Below are 16523 nucleotides of genomic sequence, written 5' to 3'. Positions count from 1 at the left end.
GAGAGCCATGAACTAGATTTAATACATACAGGCAGACGCAGACATACATATACATATATATATATATATATATATATGTATATATATACATATATATATATATATCTGTAGGTATAAATGTTTTTAAATGTTTGTCCTTCATTTTTTAAGACACAACATCAGGGAAGTGATGCCATGACAAGTACATGAATTGGATTGGGGGGGGGGGGGGGGCTGTGCTAAGTCACCAGCCTCACTTTCTTCTCCAGAGCCATCTGGGTCCAGTGACCAGATAAGAATCAGGTTGTCTGGAGATGATCTTGGATGTGAGGCAATCAGGATGAAGTGACTTGCCCAAGGTCACACAGCTGGAAGAGTCAAGTGTCTGAGTCTGGATTTGAACTCCTAAATCCAAGACCAGTGCTCTATCCACTGGGCAACCTAGTTCCCCATATGTAGATATATGTGATAAATATATATATATGTGTGTGTGTGTGTGTGTGTGTGTGTGTGTGTGTGTGTGTGTGTAAATAAATAGATATGTAGTTTTATATATATATATATATATATATATGTATATGGTTACATGTATTTTTGTAATAAATAAAAGCATCCATGATAGAAAAACAGCTAAGAGCCCCCTTGATGAGCTCAAATTGGAAGGTACCTCAAAAGAACATCTGGCCCTCCCCCTTCCATTTGATAAATAAGGGAAAGACCTAAAACTAACATTCAGGGTTATTTAGAAGGTTCTGTCTTCAGCAACTGCATAAAATGGATGAATGGCAGTAACTGGAACCCAGCTTCAGAAACATTCATTTTCCTTCTCTCTCCAAAACTGGTTCCTGATTATTATCTACACAGTCCATCCTTCCTTCAATTATTTAAATGCTAACACTATGGCTCAGCCAGGCAATTCCTTTAGTGGTACAAAGGGAGTTTTACAATTCTGGAAAGTAGAAATCCCATAGGACTACATGCCAGGATTATAACATTACTACTCAAAATGCATCTATGTATGGGATACAGCTTGGGCACACTGGAACTAATGATGAGACTTAGAATCAGGACTTAAGGTCAAATCTTGGTCCCACTCCTTACTGAATGTATTAGATCCATTTACTTGTCACTCAGAGAATAAGCAATTACTGAGCACCTGTTGTATACCAGACACTGCACTAGAGATGGAGGCACAAAAAGAGGAAAAGACAGTACCTGCTCTTAAAGGACTCACAACCTACAAGACCAATTGGAAATAACAGAGGAAGACAGTAGAATGAAGCATTGGGAAAGCCTTCCTATAGGAGGTGGGATTTGTAACTGACCCTTGTGAAGGGTCAATAAAGTCAATGAAGAAGACATCTAGCAATGTCTATATATTCATCTGGAGAATGTAAATTGAACAAATTGCACCTAGAGAGACAATATGATGTCTCTGGATAAAGGGCAGGCCTTGAAGTCAGAAAGACCTGGTCTGAGTTCTGAGTTTGATAATTTCTGGCTTCCATGTGTCCCCAGACAACTTTCCAAGAGGAGAAGTTACAAGTAAAGTGGCAAGATCTTACCCTATGTGGATGAAATAACAGGTCTTTTCTATAGACTTTTCAAAGCCTACCAGCAACACATATTAGAGGGTCATTTTGAGCAAGGATGGGGACAGGGATTGGACTACATCTCCCATGGAAAGAAACACCTCCTACCGAAGTATATCAGAATCTCTTAGTTCTCAGACTTATCAAGAGGACAGAGAAGCAATCAAATTGGCCCAAGGGAACAGAATCAGCAGGTTCCAGGGTTTCTCATATCCTAATATTTTGAGAATCAAATGAAATTGATTCAGAGGAAAGAACTAGGCAGAGAAAATGTGATGTTAACCAACAGTTAACTTGTGTCTGAAAATGTTATGCTAACAAACAGTAACCCTAACCCTAAATTACAAGTTAACTGTTGGCCAGCATAACACTTTCTCTGCCGAACCTTTCCTCTGCATCAAAATGATATATATATATATATATATATATATATATATATATATATATATATATGTATATATATATATATATATATATATATAAAATAAAATATTTTCAAAGTTTAATAAGTTTTTATAACATATTTCTGGTCAAAGTCTGCATTCTTAGGCTCTAATTAAGAGTTATAAACCCGAATGCTATCTCAGTGTATAAAAATGGCAATCTGCAATGTCAAGACCTGTTCTCCATTTCAATGTTGACTTGGCCTATGTCAATACTATCTGGTCATCCTTGTAACAGCATCAAATAATTTTTTTACCAGGGTCAACAAATCACAAAATAAAAGAGAAATTCTATATTTGTAAATATTCCTTTTCCAGCTTAAGCCTAGGAATTTGAAGCAAATATAATTTATGAGAGGATCGTAATGTATAACTATGCTATTTGGAATCTTATTAGTTGATTAGCTCAGTTTCATGGCTCTTTGTCCTTTCTGTGTAAATATGCCTCACAGTTCTAATGATGTCTTCTACCTGTGGTTTCTAAGTCAATCTTAAAGAATAAACTTCATGTTTAACCTAGCTTTTTGTTATTTCGTTTTTTAGCCCCAAACAATTTAGGTTGACAATATATATGCTGAGTATCATTAATGCATGGTGAGATTTTGTTAATTTTCAAAACTTTACTATTCCTATTAACTCATTTTCAAGAGAAAGAGAATGTCATCCATCTACCTTACAGATGTGAAGTGGCAGACCAATAGTAATAACTACTCATATTTCTATACACATTCTGGTTTGCAAAGTTCTTTATTGATTAAATAAATGAAAGGAGGTCTTTGGTCGGGGTTTATATTTTGTTCAATTCAACAAATTTCAATTCAATATCAATGAATTACTGCAACTAGAGGCAGGATCATTGCAGGAAAATGAACGTAAAAAGGAGACCTTTGGATGGGGATATATTTTATTCAGTTTAGGACTGGGAGCCCCAGACTGCTGCCACCCAGGCCAAAGCCTCTTCTACAACACAAAGTTGGCAGGGATCAGAATCCTAAGTCTCTGGCTTTTCCTTTTCCTTCCTAGTAGACAGAAGGCCCCAGCTCACTTTGCTGATCCAGGCTGATAGTCATGCCTACCAAGCAAGGAAATATTGGAGTCATGAAGCAGACAAAGATGAGACAGTTGTCTACTGAAAACACATTTGTTTTTAAAATTAGGCCTGAGGAAAGCAAACTCAGCTGTCTTTTCCCAATCTTAAGTAGTGTCATAAATAATAATAATGATAAAGATAAAGATGATAACAATGATAATGATAAGTAATGAGACAACCAACCAATGGTAACCTGCAAATTTCAGCCTTAGACAGAGTCCTGCTTATAACAAGGAGAAGCTTTTGCATCTTAGCCTCTGAAGAGTATCCAAAGTGTATAAAGAGTCTGAAGTCCTCTAGTGATGAATGCTTTCAACAAAGGAGACTTTGGTTAGGTCTCATACATTGCTCAATTCAACAAATGTCAATTTAATATTGTTGAATTATTGCACCTTGCATGAAGACTAGGTGGCACAGCGGATTGATCTCCTCACCTGGAGGCAGGAAGACTTAAATTCAAATCTAGCCTCAGATAGTTCCTAGCTGTGTGACCCTCAGCAAGCCTTTTAACTCTATTTGCCTCAGTTTCCTCATCTGTCTCAAGAGCTAGAGAAAGAAATAGTAAACCACTTTGCCAAGAAAACCCCAAATCGATTCATGAAGAGTCAGACATGACTAAATAACAAAAGCAAAAACAAAAGTCTAGGATCAAGACAGGAGAATGAGTGTAAGTTTCTCAAGGCAAGTACTCTCATCTTTGTATCCCTGGTCCCTGATATGGTGCTTTGCACTATGGAATGGGTTGAACAAAAAGTCATTTGAATGCTCTGAAATTATTCTGTGGAAAGAGCACTATATTTGGAAACAGGGAATCTGGGTTCAAATCTTGGCTTAGGCAGCAAGTCATTTCATCTTCTGGAGTCTCAGTTTCTTCATTCATAAAATAGGAAGGGCAAATTTGCCAACTCTCGGGTTCTATAGAAAAGTTTCTTAAACTCTTTTGCTATGCACCCCTTTGACACTTTGGTGAAGTCAATGGGCCACTTTTGAGTAAATGCTGTGTGTCTGTGTCTATTAAAAGTTCATGTCTTCCCCAGGTGGATTATCTCAATTTATCTTGCTTATCTCTCATTTCTACAGGTATTTTCATTTGTCTCTTTCAGTATCCTGTGACCTCAGTGGGCGAAAGGACTGTCTTTTGCCTTTGTTTGTAACAACAGTACTTGGCAGAGTGCCTGTCGTCCCTTAATAAAGGCTAGTTACTGAAGTGCTAATAAATGCTTCTGATTGACAAAGGAAAGCCAAGGTTGGTAAAAACCATTGTACTAGAGCTGTGCTTTGTTTTTATCATCTGGCTTCAGAGACCTCCTGAAAGCTGCTCACTGACCCTCAGGTTAGGAACTCAGGCTCTATGAACATGGAAGCTGCTATTATAAATGGGACTGAATCAGATGACCTCTGGGATCCTGGCCAGTTTTAAATATAGCCTCCTATTCCGAGGCATACACATTTTTCAAGGCAGTCCTCCAACAAAACTCTCAAAAATGAGAAGTTCCTGTTTTCTGAGGAATTACTGCTATTCACCTTGGCAACAGATGACGGATAGCAACCCCGAACTGTGTCTAGATGGCACTGGGCAGGGATGTAACATGCATGAGGAATCCGGGCTAGAAAAGCAAGGAAGGGGGGTAGCTTGAGTACCCACCCTGGCGGCAGGAGGGCCTGAGTTCAAATCCAGCCTCAGACACTTAATAATTCCCTAGCTGTGTGACCTTGGGCAAGTCACTGAACCCCATTGCCTTGCCAAAAAAAACCCCAAGGGCGGGGGGGGGGGAGTATGGGTGTCGGGGAGCACAGCCTCAGCGACAGTTCTGGGCTGCAAGGGAGCCCCAAAGAGCCGGCATGCCACACTCTCCAGACCGCCTGACTTCTGGGAATCCAGAGGGAAAAGCCCTCACAAACTCCTTTACTGGGCCACTTGGCTGGGCAAAGGCTCACCGGGCAGAATGGCCGGCGGCGGGGAAGGGGTGGGGGGGTGGCACGGAGAGTGCCGCGGGGGGCCGGGCTGCCGGATGATGGGGTGGGGGCAGTGCCAGGGCCCCGCCAGCCCCGAGGCGGGGAGGATTCCGGGGGGGGAGCTGAAGGGAGGTGACAGGGCCGGGGGGCCCCCAGGGCGGCCGCGCGGGGGGGCCCCGCCGGCCCGCCCCCCCTCCCCGCGCGGCTGCGGGGCCCCGGGCCGCCCCCCGCCCCCTCGGGCCGGGCCCCCCACTCACCAGACTTGTTGCTGCGGCGGCGGCGGCGGGGCCCGGGCGGCGGCGGCGGCGGCAGGACGCGGTTTTCAGCAGAGCCGTAAATCAGGAGCCGCCCGGTACCCCGCCGCACTGAGGCCCGCCCTGCCCGCCCCCCCGCGGCGGGGCCCGGGGCGGAGCGAGCGGCGGCGGGGGGCGCGGGGGCGCCGGGCCGGGGGGGCAGCGGCTGCGGCGCCCGGGCTCGGGCCCCGGGGCCCCGCCAGGCCCAGCCAGGCCGGGCTGGCGGGAAGGCGGCCCGGGCCCGGGGCCGGGCGTGCCCAGGGTCCCGCCGCCGCCCCGAGGCCCGGGCCCTTCCCAGCCCCCGACACGCCAGGAGCCCCTCGGAGGAGAAGGACCTCAGGAGGCAGAAGAGGAAACCGAGGCTGGGGGGGGGGGGGACAAGTCCAAGGTCTCCCGGGCGCTGCGCCGCAGAGCGGGTGTTTCTGCTCAGGACAGCTGCAATCTCGCTAGGGAATGTCGGCTTTCCGGAGGCAGGGACTTGCCGGCCGTGGCGGTCCGGCCGAGAAGAGGGCCGAGAGGTCATCGGCCCTCAGAGACCATCTAATCCACCTCCTTGTCCTCCAGACGAGGCTCCCGAGACCCAGGCTGCGGGCACTGACAGAGACTGGCACAACTCTGTGGCAGTGCTTCTCTCCCCTCCATAGTCCTGCCGCATCTCTTTTCCCATCTGAGCTTATGAATAGGCTTCTAGCTAGCGAGCCAGGGGTCCCCTGTGACCTCGAGGTTCAAAGGCAAGTCATTTGGAGCCCACCACAGCTTTTACCCAACTTATCTTCCCTGCTTTATCACTCCTCCTCAGGCATACTAAGTTAGTCCAACCACACTGGTCTTCTCGCTGTTCTTCCCACTAGAACACTCCATCTCCCATCCCTCTTCCTTCGCACTGTCTCCCCGGCCTAAAAATGGATCCCCTCCTCCACTTCTGTCTCAGAATGCCGAATTCCCTTCAAGCCTCTTCAGACTTCTTTCCACATGAAACTTTTCTAATTTTCTATGTACCCATGATGGTCACATGCCAGTTTCCCCAAGAGAATGCAAGCTCCTTGAGGGTAAAGCCTATTTTCACATCTGTGTTTGGTTTTAGTTTCTGTTTTTGTTTTTACAAGGCAATGAGATTAAGTGGCTTGCCCAAGGTCACACAGTAAGGAAATCCTTAAGTGTCTGAAGTTAGATTTGAACTCAGATCCTCTTGACTCCAGGGCCCATTCTCTATCTACTGCATCACCTAGCTGCCCCTCACTTCTGTGTTTTTTAATAGCCCCAATGTTTGACCATTAGGAGCTCCTTGATGGCAGGGACTGTCTTTGGTCTCTATTTGGATCCTCAATCCTTAATACACTGCCTAGCACTTAGTAGGCCCTCTTTGAGAACAAAGGATGAAGCACAACAACAGCAGGAGCTTAATAAATGTGTAGTGTTTGTTTGATTGATGTGTTTCATAAATGCTTCTCAATTGGTTTATAAAATCTTATAACATCCCTGAACTTCAGCCCCTCTGCCTTTGGTGGGTAGCCCACTCTTGGGGAGCATCATTCCCCAAACTCTCCTGTCCCTTTTGGTCTGCTTCCTGTGGAAATCTAGCCCGTTCTGAGGGAGCATGACTCTCCCGCCCCTCTTCTTATTTCCATTAAAATTCACTATCTTGCCACTTCTCCAAGAACATAACCTGTGAACTTTATGTATTAACCTGTAAACTTGTTGTAGAAACTTGCTAACTGTTTGAACAATCTGTGAATTAAATCTGTGCCTTTTCTTAAAAAACAAAAACAAAAACATCCCTGAGCTTCAGGAATCTCTATTATCTAAGGATAATAGCAAGCCTTATATGAGGTTTCTTGTATTTTCTTTGGTCCACATAAAAGCCTTGTGGGGTAGGGGACTACACATTTTTATCCCCATCTTATTGAGGGGAAAACTGAGGCTGAGAGAGGTTAAAAGATTTGCCCAAGGTCACATAGTTAGGAAGTATATGACGCAGGACTTTAATTTAGACCTACTGGACTCTGGTTGGATAGTCTACCCATCCTAAAATGGTTAGTGATGCTGATTGAGACCTCCTACATCACAGAACATTAACTGGCACCACCCCCACTGCCTTGCACATGGTAGATGCTTGATAACATTTCATGAAATGGAGTGCCCACTGGGACATGACATTTTAATCCAAATTCCTATTTAAATTATTTTATTTGAGGTGATGGTCAATCTATATTTCTACTCATTTTTACTAAATGACAGGGCATTATTATAGGACATTAGGGGGTGTGCCACTTTTCAGAGACTTCATTATGTCTCATTTCCAACTTATTTTCAAACTGTAAATAAAACTTTACTCCTTGAGGGCAGTAGGGAACATTTCTTTCTCCTTCTTCCAGGAAGTCTTCCATGGATTCCCTGCTACATAATGACTGTAACACAGTACTCACATAACCTTGTTACATAACTCTTCAATGTATTCACTATGCATTATAAAGAAACATCTATTCCACATTATAACTAGTTGGCTTGGTTTCTGATTCCCTGCTGCTACAGAGAGAAGAATGCCAAATCTGGGGTAGAAAGGATTTGGGTTCAAATCATTCCTCCAATATTGTTTTGGGTGATCTTGGGCAAGTCATTTCATTTCCCTGGACCTCAGTTTTAGCATTTATGAAAAACAAACCCCCAAAAGAGGGCTAGATGACCTCAAGGAGGGATTCTTAATCAGAGCTCCATGAATTTGTGGGGTTTTTAAAATAGATATGCAATCCATTTGATTTTCACAATGTTCTTCTAAGAAAGACTCCAAGGGTTTCACCAGACTGTCGGAGAGGTCTAAGACATGTCCACAAGGCTAAGTACTCTTCTGCCCTAGAAGTCTCTTGCAGCTGTAGAGTTATATTTTTATGATGATAGATTGTAAGGTCCTTGAGCAAAGAGAGCTTGTCCTAGCCAAACACTGTATTTTCCTCAGCAATTAATGCACACAGTAGGCAGTTTTTTGTGATTTGTGTTTGTATTAAAAGAGCCTATGTTTATATAATTAGCAACAACAGTCTCCAAAGAGGTAAAAAAGTGAATATCATTCACAGGGCTACAAATGACCTAGCTGTGTGGCCTTGGGCAAACCACTTAACCCCATTGCCTTGCAAAAAAAAAATAAATGATAGGAATGAGCATCTTCTACCATACAATCAATGACGCTTCAAAGAAAAATTGGAATAAGAGATTCAAAGACTTGTATGGTGAATGGAACGTCTGCCCAGGAGTCAGGAGAATCTGAGGTCAAAGTTAGTTCCCAATACTTGATACATACTAGTTGTGTGACAGTGAGCAAGTTACTTAACTCCGCTGCCCCTCAAAACCCACAAAAACAAAAAAAGAATTGCATGATAGGAGAGATGCCTTACCTCCATCATCACTTCATTTGGGCTTCCACGCCTTGTAACTGATAGGAGAATGGGGAGGACAATTGCTCAGAAAAGAAACTTTCGGTGATAAGAATATAGATTCAGTTCATAAATTAGGTTAGAGCACTGTGCTTGGAGTCAGACCAGAGTTCAAACCTTGCCTTAGGGTTTTATGGTTAGATATTTCTTTGCAAGCCCCTCAATTTCCCCAAACCTCAGTTTCTTCATCTGTAAAATAAGGATAAAGCCTTTCAGGGTTGGTGTGAGGTTCAAATAAAATAATGTGCCTTGCAAGCTTTTAAACACTATAGAAATGTCAGCTATTCTAATTGTTAACGAGGTTAGCCAGCCTATAAGGCTGGCTATTAAATATTCAAGGGCAATACCCAATATAGAAACGGTCCAAGGAATCATAGTGGGCAGAGTAGTACATCTGAAGTCAAGAAGACTTTGATTTAGATGCTGTGAGCCCTAGTTAAATAAATCTCTTAGCTTGACTGTGCCTCAGTTTCCACATCTGCAAAATGAAAAATGTAAAGGATTGTACTCAAAAACCTCCAAGCTCCCTTTCCACTCCAAAACTATGGCCCTATGATGTTGCAGTTTGAAAACAAAATAAACTTGAAACAGTGTTCAGCCTCCTTAGCAGACAAAAAAAAAAATCAGGTTTTCAACAAACTTCAAATTGTGCTAGTGTTGCAAAAATTATTAAAAATTGCAAATTAAATGCTGGGTAGATTGTGAAGGCAAAGATGCATATAAATGTGCTGGTTAGACCTGCAAGTTGATGCAAAATTCTTGAAGAGCAAACTGGTACATTTCAATCGTAATAATTTATTTAGAAATTAAATTGTACATATTCCAAACAGAGGAAAACTGTTCAAAGATATTTAGAGCAGCAAGAGTTATAATTGTGAAAAATCTGGAAGCATTGTAGATGTCCAGCAATTCAGAATAAAGTAAAAAACTGGAAAATCAGTGTACTATGATTCATCAAACATTTATTATGTGATTACATACAGGATCTATTGCTCTCTCATCAATGTGAGTCCTCCTTCCTAGGATTCCCACCCCATCTTTTCTTGTTCAACCTTGTCAGCATCCTTCCATGGCCTGCTACTCAGGGCGCCTCTCTGCTCTGCTCTTAATTTTCCTTTCTCTCTCAATTTTGCCTGAATTTACTAGTTGAATGCCTAAATTGAGCCCCCCCGCCCAAAGAAGGTTTGCTCTTAATAAGTATCGTGGCTACCTTTTCTATCATGATTTTTTTGATATTTTTAAAAAAATTTTTTAAGGCAATGGGGTTAAGTGACTTGCCCAAGGTCACACAGCTAAGCAATTATAAAGTGTCTTAGGCCAAATTTGAACTCTGGTCTACTTGACTCCAAGGCTGGTGTTCTATCCACTGTGCCACTGATCTGCCCCTGGATAATATGTTTTTATAAGTACTGAGTACATATATTAAAATTAAAATTATTTCTGTTTTATTATGAACTTAGCCATGAACAAACATTTAAATACACAATAAACAAGGCTTCTTTAAGAAACTTAACTTGCTACATATAGTTTTTTTTAACTGAGAAATTTTTATTTAGGTCCATATGTATGTGTTTATTTGAATGTGTGTGTATATATATATATATATATATATATATATATGCCCAATTTAATAAAGTGGCCCTTTTTTGTTTCCTTGCACATTATTTTGTCTCTTCTATTCATTTAAAAAAAATCTTTAGATGATTATTTATCTGTTTTGTCAAATTTCCCATGACCACAACTACCACCATCTTCCAAAGTAGAAAGTCCTCCTTTGTAACTAATATATAGGACCTAGCAAAGCAAATGAGCATATTAGCCACGCTGATAAGTGCAAAGTTCATTCAGCATCTCCAGTTTATTGCCTGCCTGTCAAGAAGTGGGTGATTGACTTGTCTTCAGCCTTTCCTACTTTCATCAGAACTCAGAGAAATTTCAGTAAATTTCCTTTGTATTATTGCTATGGTCACACTGGTTCAACCCAATGTTCAGTTCATATCGAATTTCAGATGCAGATCAATCTGCATCAGTTCAGAGAAGGCTTTCTGTGTTTATCTGAATCCATTCTTATTTATTTGTTTGTTTGATTTTTTAGGTGTTTTTTTTTTTTTGCAAGGCCATGGGGTTCAGTGGCTTGCCCGAGGCCACACAGCTAGGTAATTAAGTGTCTGAGGCAGGAATTGAACTCAGATACTCCTGACACCAGGGCCAGTGCTCAATCCACTGCGCCACCTAGCCGCCCCCTTATTTTTTAATTTAAAAGCATAGTAATAGTTCATTGCAGTTGTTCACCCTTTCCTCAACTGATGGACACCAATTTTGCTCATAGTCCTTTGCTTTTACCAAATGCACCACTCTCATTACTCGTCTCGGTAGATCCTTTCTTTCCCTCTGATCTTGACTCCATCAAGATAGATGTTTAATGTTGGTTGAAAGGGTATGAAAGGGGGCGGCTAGGTGGTGCAGTGGATAGAGCACTGGTCCTGGTGTCAGGAGGACCTGAGTTCAAATCCAGCCTCAGACACATAATAATGACCTAGCTGTGTGGCCTCGGGCAAGCCACTGAACCCCATTGCCTTGCAAAAACTACAAAAAAAAAAAAAAAAGGGTATGAAAGCTACAAACTAGTAGCTTTTAGGATGTAGTCCCAAGTTTTTCATAATGGCAGAACCAATTTTCAACTCTTCCAAAAGTACAGGGATGTGTTTCTTCTTCAGCTACAACCTCCCCTGCCCCAACCCCCTCCCACCTCCCCCACATACATACATTTACAAGGCAATCCAATCTAATCTATGTAGATCCATTGCACCTGTTTTCTGTGGTCCTCTGTGGGAAACATTCAAGGTTAATTTACACAAACTTGTGGTATCTCAAGATTCAGGATCATTTGGCATCACCAAACAAATAGCATTTTTATAGAGATGCCTCTCTGTTTCAGAGAGAAGCTTAGGATCACTCAAAGCTATGTGCAAATTTCCAAAGGAAAACCATCCTTTTAATTTCTTTCTACTCAAATCGACCCAGAGCATTGTCCATCTGCATGATGTTTTCCAACACAATTTTTTAAAACCTTAAAAATCTGTATAGAAATATGGAAAGGCAGCAATAAAAATGAAAAATGAACAAAGAACAGAGTCAGAGGAACTAGCAATCAATAAACATCATTAACTAATTAATAAGTGAGCAAAAGATAGAAACAGGTCATTATCAAAGGAAGATATTCAAGCTATCAATAACCAAATACAAAATGCTTCATTAATAATTAGAAAAATGACAATTAAACAGTTCCTCCCCAAATTCATCAGTTTGAGGGGAAAACGTAATAAAAGAAAATGACAAAAGCTGGAGGGGCTACAAGAAAGCAAGTATACCAGTACATTGTTGGTGGAACTGTGAATTGGTCTATCCATTCATGCTTCCAAAATTACTAAAATTGTGTTTGTCCTTTGACACAGGAATCCCATTGCTAGACCTACACCCTAAAAAGGTCAAAGAAACAGGAAAAGGTTCTAAAATATTTTAGCAGCTCTTTTGGTAATACCAAAGAACGAGAAAGAATGGGGGGGTCTAATAGTTGGACATTGTCTGAACAAATTTTGGTATATGAATGCAATGGAATACCATGGCACTTTAAGAAATTACAAAAGTGACTGTTCCAGAGAAATCTGGGAAGATTTATATGAATTAGTGCAGAATGAAGTGAAAACAGACAGAACAATTTATATCATGGCAACATCCCATCTTTTATGACTTTTTCAACCCCACTCACTGTCATTAATTCTGGTGCCTTCCCCCATTAATTATTAATTATTTCCTATTTGTCTGATATATAACTTGTTTATATTTACTTGTCATCTCCATCTTTAGACTATAAACTCCTAAAGGCAGTGACTAGCTTCTACTTTTTTATATCCAGAGGTTAGCATATTATCTGCTCTTTTTTTTTTTTTTTTTTTGGTTCTTGGGTTTTTGAGTCATTTCAGTTGTGTCCAATTCATCATGACCCCATTTGGGATTTTCTTGACAAAGATAGATACTAGAATAGTTTGCCATTTCCTCCTCCAGTTCATTTTACAGATGAGGAAACTGAGGCAAATAGGGTCAATTGATTTGCCCAGTGATACAGGTAAAAAGTGTCCAAGGTAGATTTGAACTCAATCCTCCAGACTGCTCTGTCTGTGCTCTATCCATTGTGTCACCTAACTGTATAACTGTTAATTAATAAATTTGTCTTGTGTGATTCAAATATCTTGGAAATATTTTAAAAATTCTGCCCAACCCAGTGACCAACTATGATTACAGAGGGCTTATAGATAATAAGTCCCTTCCCTCCTAACAATGAGGGAAAGGACTTGAGGGGAAAAACATTTGTTATAAAGTTTGGGGGGGGGGATGTTTTCTTCCAATGAGGGAGGTTCTTGAGAAGGAGAAAAAATAAATGCCTGTCAAAAAGATTAATTTAAAAATTAAAACTAAAAAATTAATTTAAAAATAAGCAGGGCTCTTGTCTAGGGTATCTTTAGAGATTAATAGAGTACCTTCTAGCTAAGTCTACAAAGAGCAAGTAGATACTGTAGTAAATATCAGTATAGGACAGAAATTTATTTCTTCCACTGCAAAAGAAATGCTTAAAACCCAGAAAGTTAATAAGTGTACATTGGTACAGACTTAAAATATCAGTTGTGCCCATGGCCTAAATTTATTATATTCTTGTGCTGCCAAGTGATTGAAGCTGTCATAGCTGATTAAGGGCAGAGAAGGGTGAGAAATCCCCTCCTCACCTTGATAGAAGTCAAAGTGAAAGCCATTGACTGGTTCCAACAAAGACATAACTCCTCAGAAGACCACAAACTGTCTCTCTCAGGTCTTCTATTTATACAGCAGCCAGTCTTCATGATTCAGCTGCCAATCCTCTTGAGAAAGAGAGATGTTGCCCTCTCCACATCCCAATTCCCCAAACCCTATACCCTTGGAAGCAAGGGATCAATTAGAGAGCAGGAGGTATGTCCCTTAGCAAAGGGTCAACTGTCCAGAAGCAGGAAAAGAGGCCCATCTCCATGCCCCCCACCCCACAGATAATATACTCTATAAACAAAGTAGATAAAATCTGCTTGGGATGGGGCACTAAAATCTATAAAGCCAGAGCTCGAAGGGGGGCTTAGAAGCCATCTAGTCGACCTGCACATTTCACAGTTGAGGAGTGAGCAAACCAGATCAGAGCAGAGTGTTAAGAGCTCTAAAAGCAGCCCTCTTTCCATGACGCCCAACTTCTATATAGTCTCCTAGGATTGGCAGCTAAAAGAGAGCTTTGAGCTCATTTCATTTAACTCATTCATTTTTATAGGTGAAAATATGGAGTTTCCAAAGAGAACATGACTTGCCCAAGGTCTCTCAGGGGATCAGATAGCAGAGTCAGGGTTCATGATCCAGGATCTGTGACTTCAGATATGAAACTCTACAACCTCTGACCCATGACCCTTGATGTTCAACTACCATTACTTTGGGGTTTTTGTCTCCCTGGAAAACAAAACTCTGTTGCCATAATCTTTCTTCAAAGGCGCTTGGCTGAAGTTTTAAGATTGCATTTATAAAGTCCCATCACTGTGGTGAAATAATAAAAAACCCAATTTCAGTTGGCATGGCAACTACCAGTCTACTCACCAGGAGCACCAAGGATCCAGCAGGCTTAAGATTAGAATTAGACAGACACTAGGTGGAATCAAAATATGGAATTTATAGGATCACAGATTTCAAGTTGTAAAGGACATTGGAGGGCATTTGTCCAATCTCTTCATGTTATGGATGAGATAACGGGTTTGGGGTCATTAAGCAGTTTGCTCAGTGTCATAGATATAGGAAGGAGCAGAACCAAGATTTCAGCCCTCTGGTCTCCTCTGACCTGAGATCTTTTCACTGTATTCTAGCAAAGGAGTATCTCCTTTAGTCTCTTTGCCAGGCAACCAGGATGTGCAAATATTTTGCACCAAAAAGAATTTTGTAGGTTTTCTAGTCCAGTTCCTTCAGTCTATTGGTGAGAAAAATGGAGAAAACCTCACCCAAACTCTTTCAGTCAACTAGTTAAAGAGTGGGAGTTTGAAGTGGGGTTCTCAGATTCCAAATCCAGTATTCTTCCTGCTGCACCATAATTAATTAACTCTATGTGAACTCAACAAGTATTTACCTACTTTGTACCAAGACCTGAAACTCTAGATGCTGTTTTTCAGTCATGTTCAACTCTTTGTATCCCCATTTGGGGTTCTCTTGGCAAATATACTAGAGTGCTTACCCAATTCCTTCTCCAGCTCATTTTACAGATGAGGAAACTGAGGCAAATAGGAGCACCCAGCTAGTAAATGTTGAGAGTGAATTTGAACTCATGGAAATGAGTCTTCCATTCTAAGCCCATGGTATGTACTATGGTGCTCACTAGTGGCCCTGGGGGTGTAGTTGTGGATAGGAAAATCATTCCTACTTAGAATGGGCTTGCAATCAAATGTAGGAAGGTGGAAAGAATTATGTCATAAAAAACCTAGAAAGGAGAGAGTCTATAAGAGAATGATCCGTAGTATCAAATGTAGTAGAAAGAGAAAAGATTAGGAATAATAAAACATCTTCCAATTTGGTGATTAACTTGGAGAGAACTCTTGCAGTTGGGTGATGAGATGGGGAACCTGATTACTGACTCTCTTCAGGTAAGATAGTAAAACCAGAAAGGCTATTTCACAACTCTACTCATGGGATAATAACCAAAAAACCAATAATCCAGTTTATGAATTATACATTGTAGTTTTAGGAAACTAAGTCAAGTTTGGGAAGAATATCCTAGTCTAGAAACTAACTGTATAGTAGTAATAATAATAATAATAATAATAGTACCAAAAACTAGACTCTGCTATCTTATATTACAATTTTAACTTACATTATCCCTACAACAGTCCTGGCAGATAGGTGCTGTTAACCCTAGTTTACAGATAAGGAAACTGATGGAGACAGAGGTTAGGTAACTTGTACAGAGTCACACAGCTAATAAGAATCAGGGGCTGGATGTGAATGCAAATCTTCCAGACTTCAAGTCCATGCCTATCCAATGCACCATCTACTGTATTCTTTTAACCTCTTTGGACCTCATTTTCTTAATCTGTAAATTCAATTCAGTATATTCTTCTCTCTTTAAACTTGCAATGCCACCATCCACCCCCATCTCTCAGATGTCCTCGCCTCCTATCTTACTAAGAAAATTGATGCCATCTGTCTTGAGCTCCCTCATTTTTCCTAATCCATAATTCAAGTCCCCTTTGCATTTTTCCCATTTTCTCCTCTTTTGCTCTTATATCTAAAAAAGGGTGGTGTTTCTCCAGACCAAAGCCAACACTTTTTATTTGTGCTTAGATCCTGACTTTCCTAGGCTTTTCCTCTATTGACATTGTGTAGATAATCTCCCTTTCCCATTCCTTTTTTCTGTTTCCATTTATCTGTTTGTCATCCTCTCTCTCTGTGTACATCTTTGCCAGTCTTTTCTCTCTACTGGTTTCTCCGCTATAGCCTTTTCCACTATAGCCTGTCCATTCTCTCCACCCTCAAAAAATCTTCACTGACCTTTCCTTTCCCTCAAACTATCCTTCCTATGCTATTAAACTCCTAAAGAAAATAGTCTACCATCCATCCTTCCCCTCCACTATCCAATTAAAGTGATCCTCTAATAACTTATCACGATGTAAAAGATATCCTGGGTTCTTGAAATA

At 41.1% G+C, this 16523-nt stretch overlaps 1 protein-coding gene across 5 annotated transcripts in view; it reads right to left on the bottom strand.

Moving 5' to 3' along the window:
- The window catches only part of ZNF365 (zinc finger protein 365), a 153674-nt gene that overhangs the window by 54015 nt on the left and 83136 nt on the right, over positions 1–16523 (bottom strand). The window contains exon 1 of one of the 5 annotated variants that reach the window (XM_074232339.1): positions 5318–5392. The exons of the other annotated variants lie outside the window; for them this stretch is intronic. The gene's annotated coding sequence lies outside the window, so the exon portion shown is untranslated. Of the gene's footprint in view, positions 1–5317; positions 5393–16523 lie in introns of those variants that run through there. 5 annotated transcript variants of the gene reach the window in all.

Source organism: Macrotis lagotis, chromosome 4, assembly GCF_037893015.1.
Source record: "Macrotis lagotis isolate mMagLag1 chromosome 4, bilby.v1.9.chrom.fasta, whole genome shotgun sequence".
In the NCBI taxonomy this organism is placed as follows: domain Eukaryota; kingdom Metazoa; phylum Chordata; class Mammalia; order Peramelemorphia; family Peramelidae; genus Macrotis; species Macrotis lagotis.
This window is presented reverse-complemented; position numbering and strand designations above follow the sequence as displayed.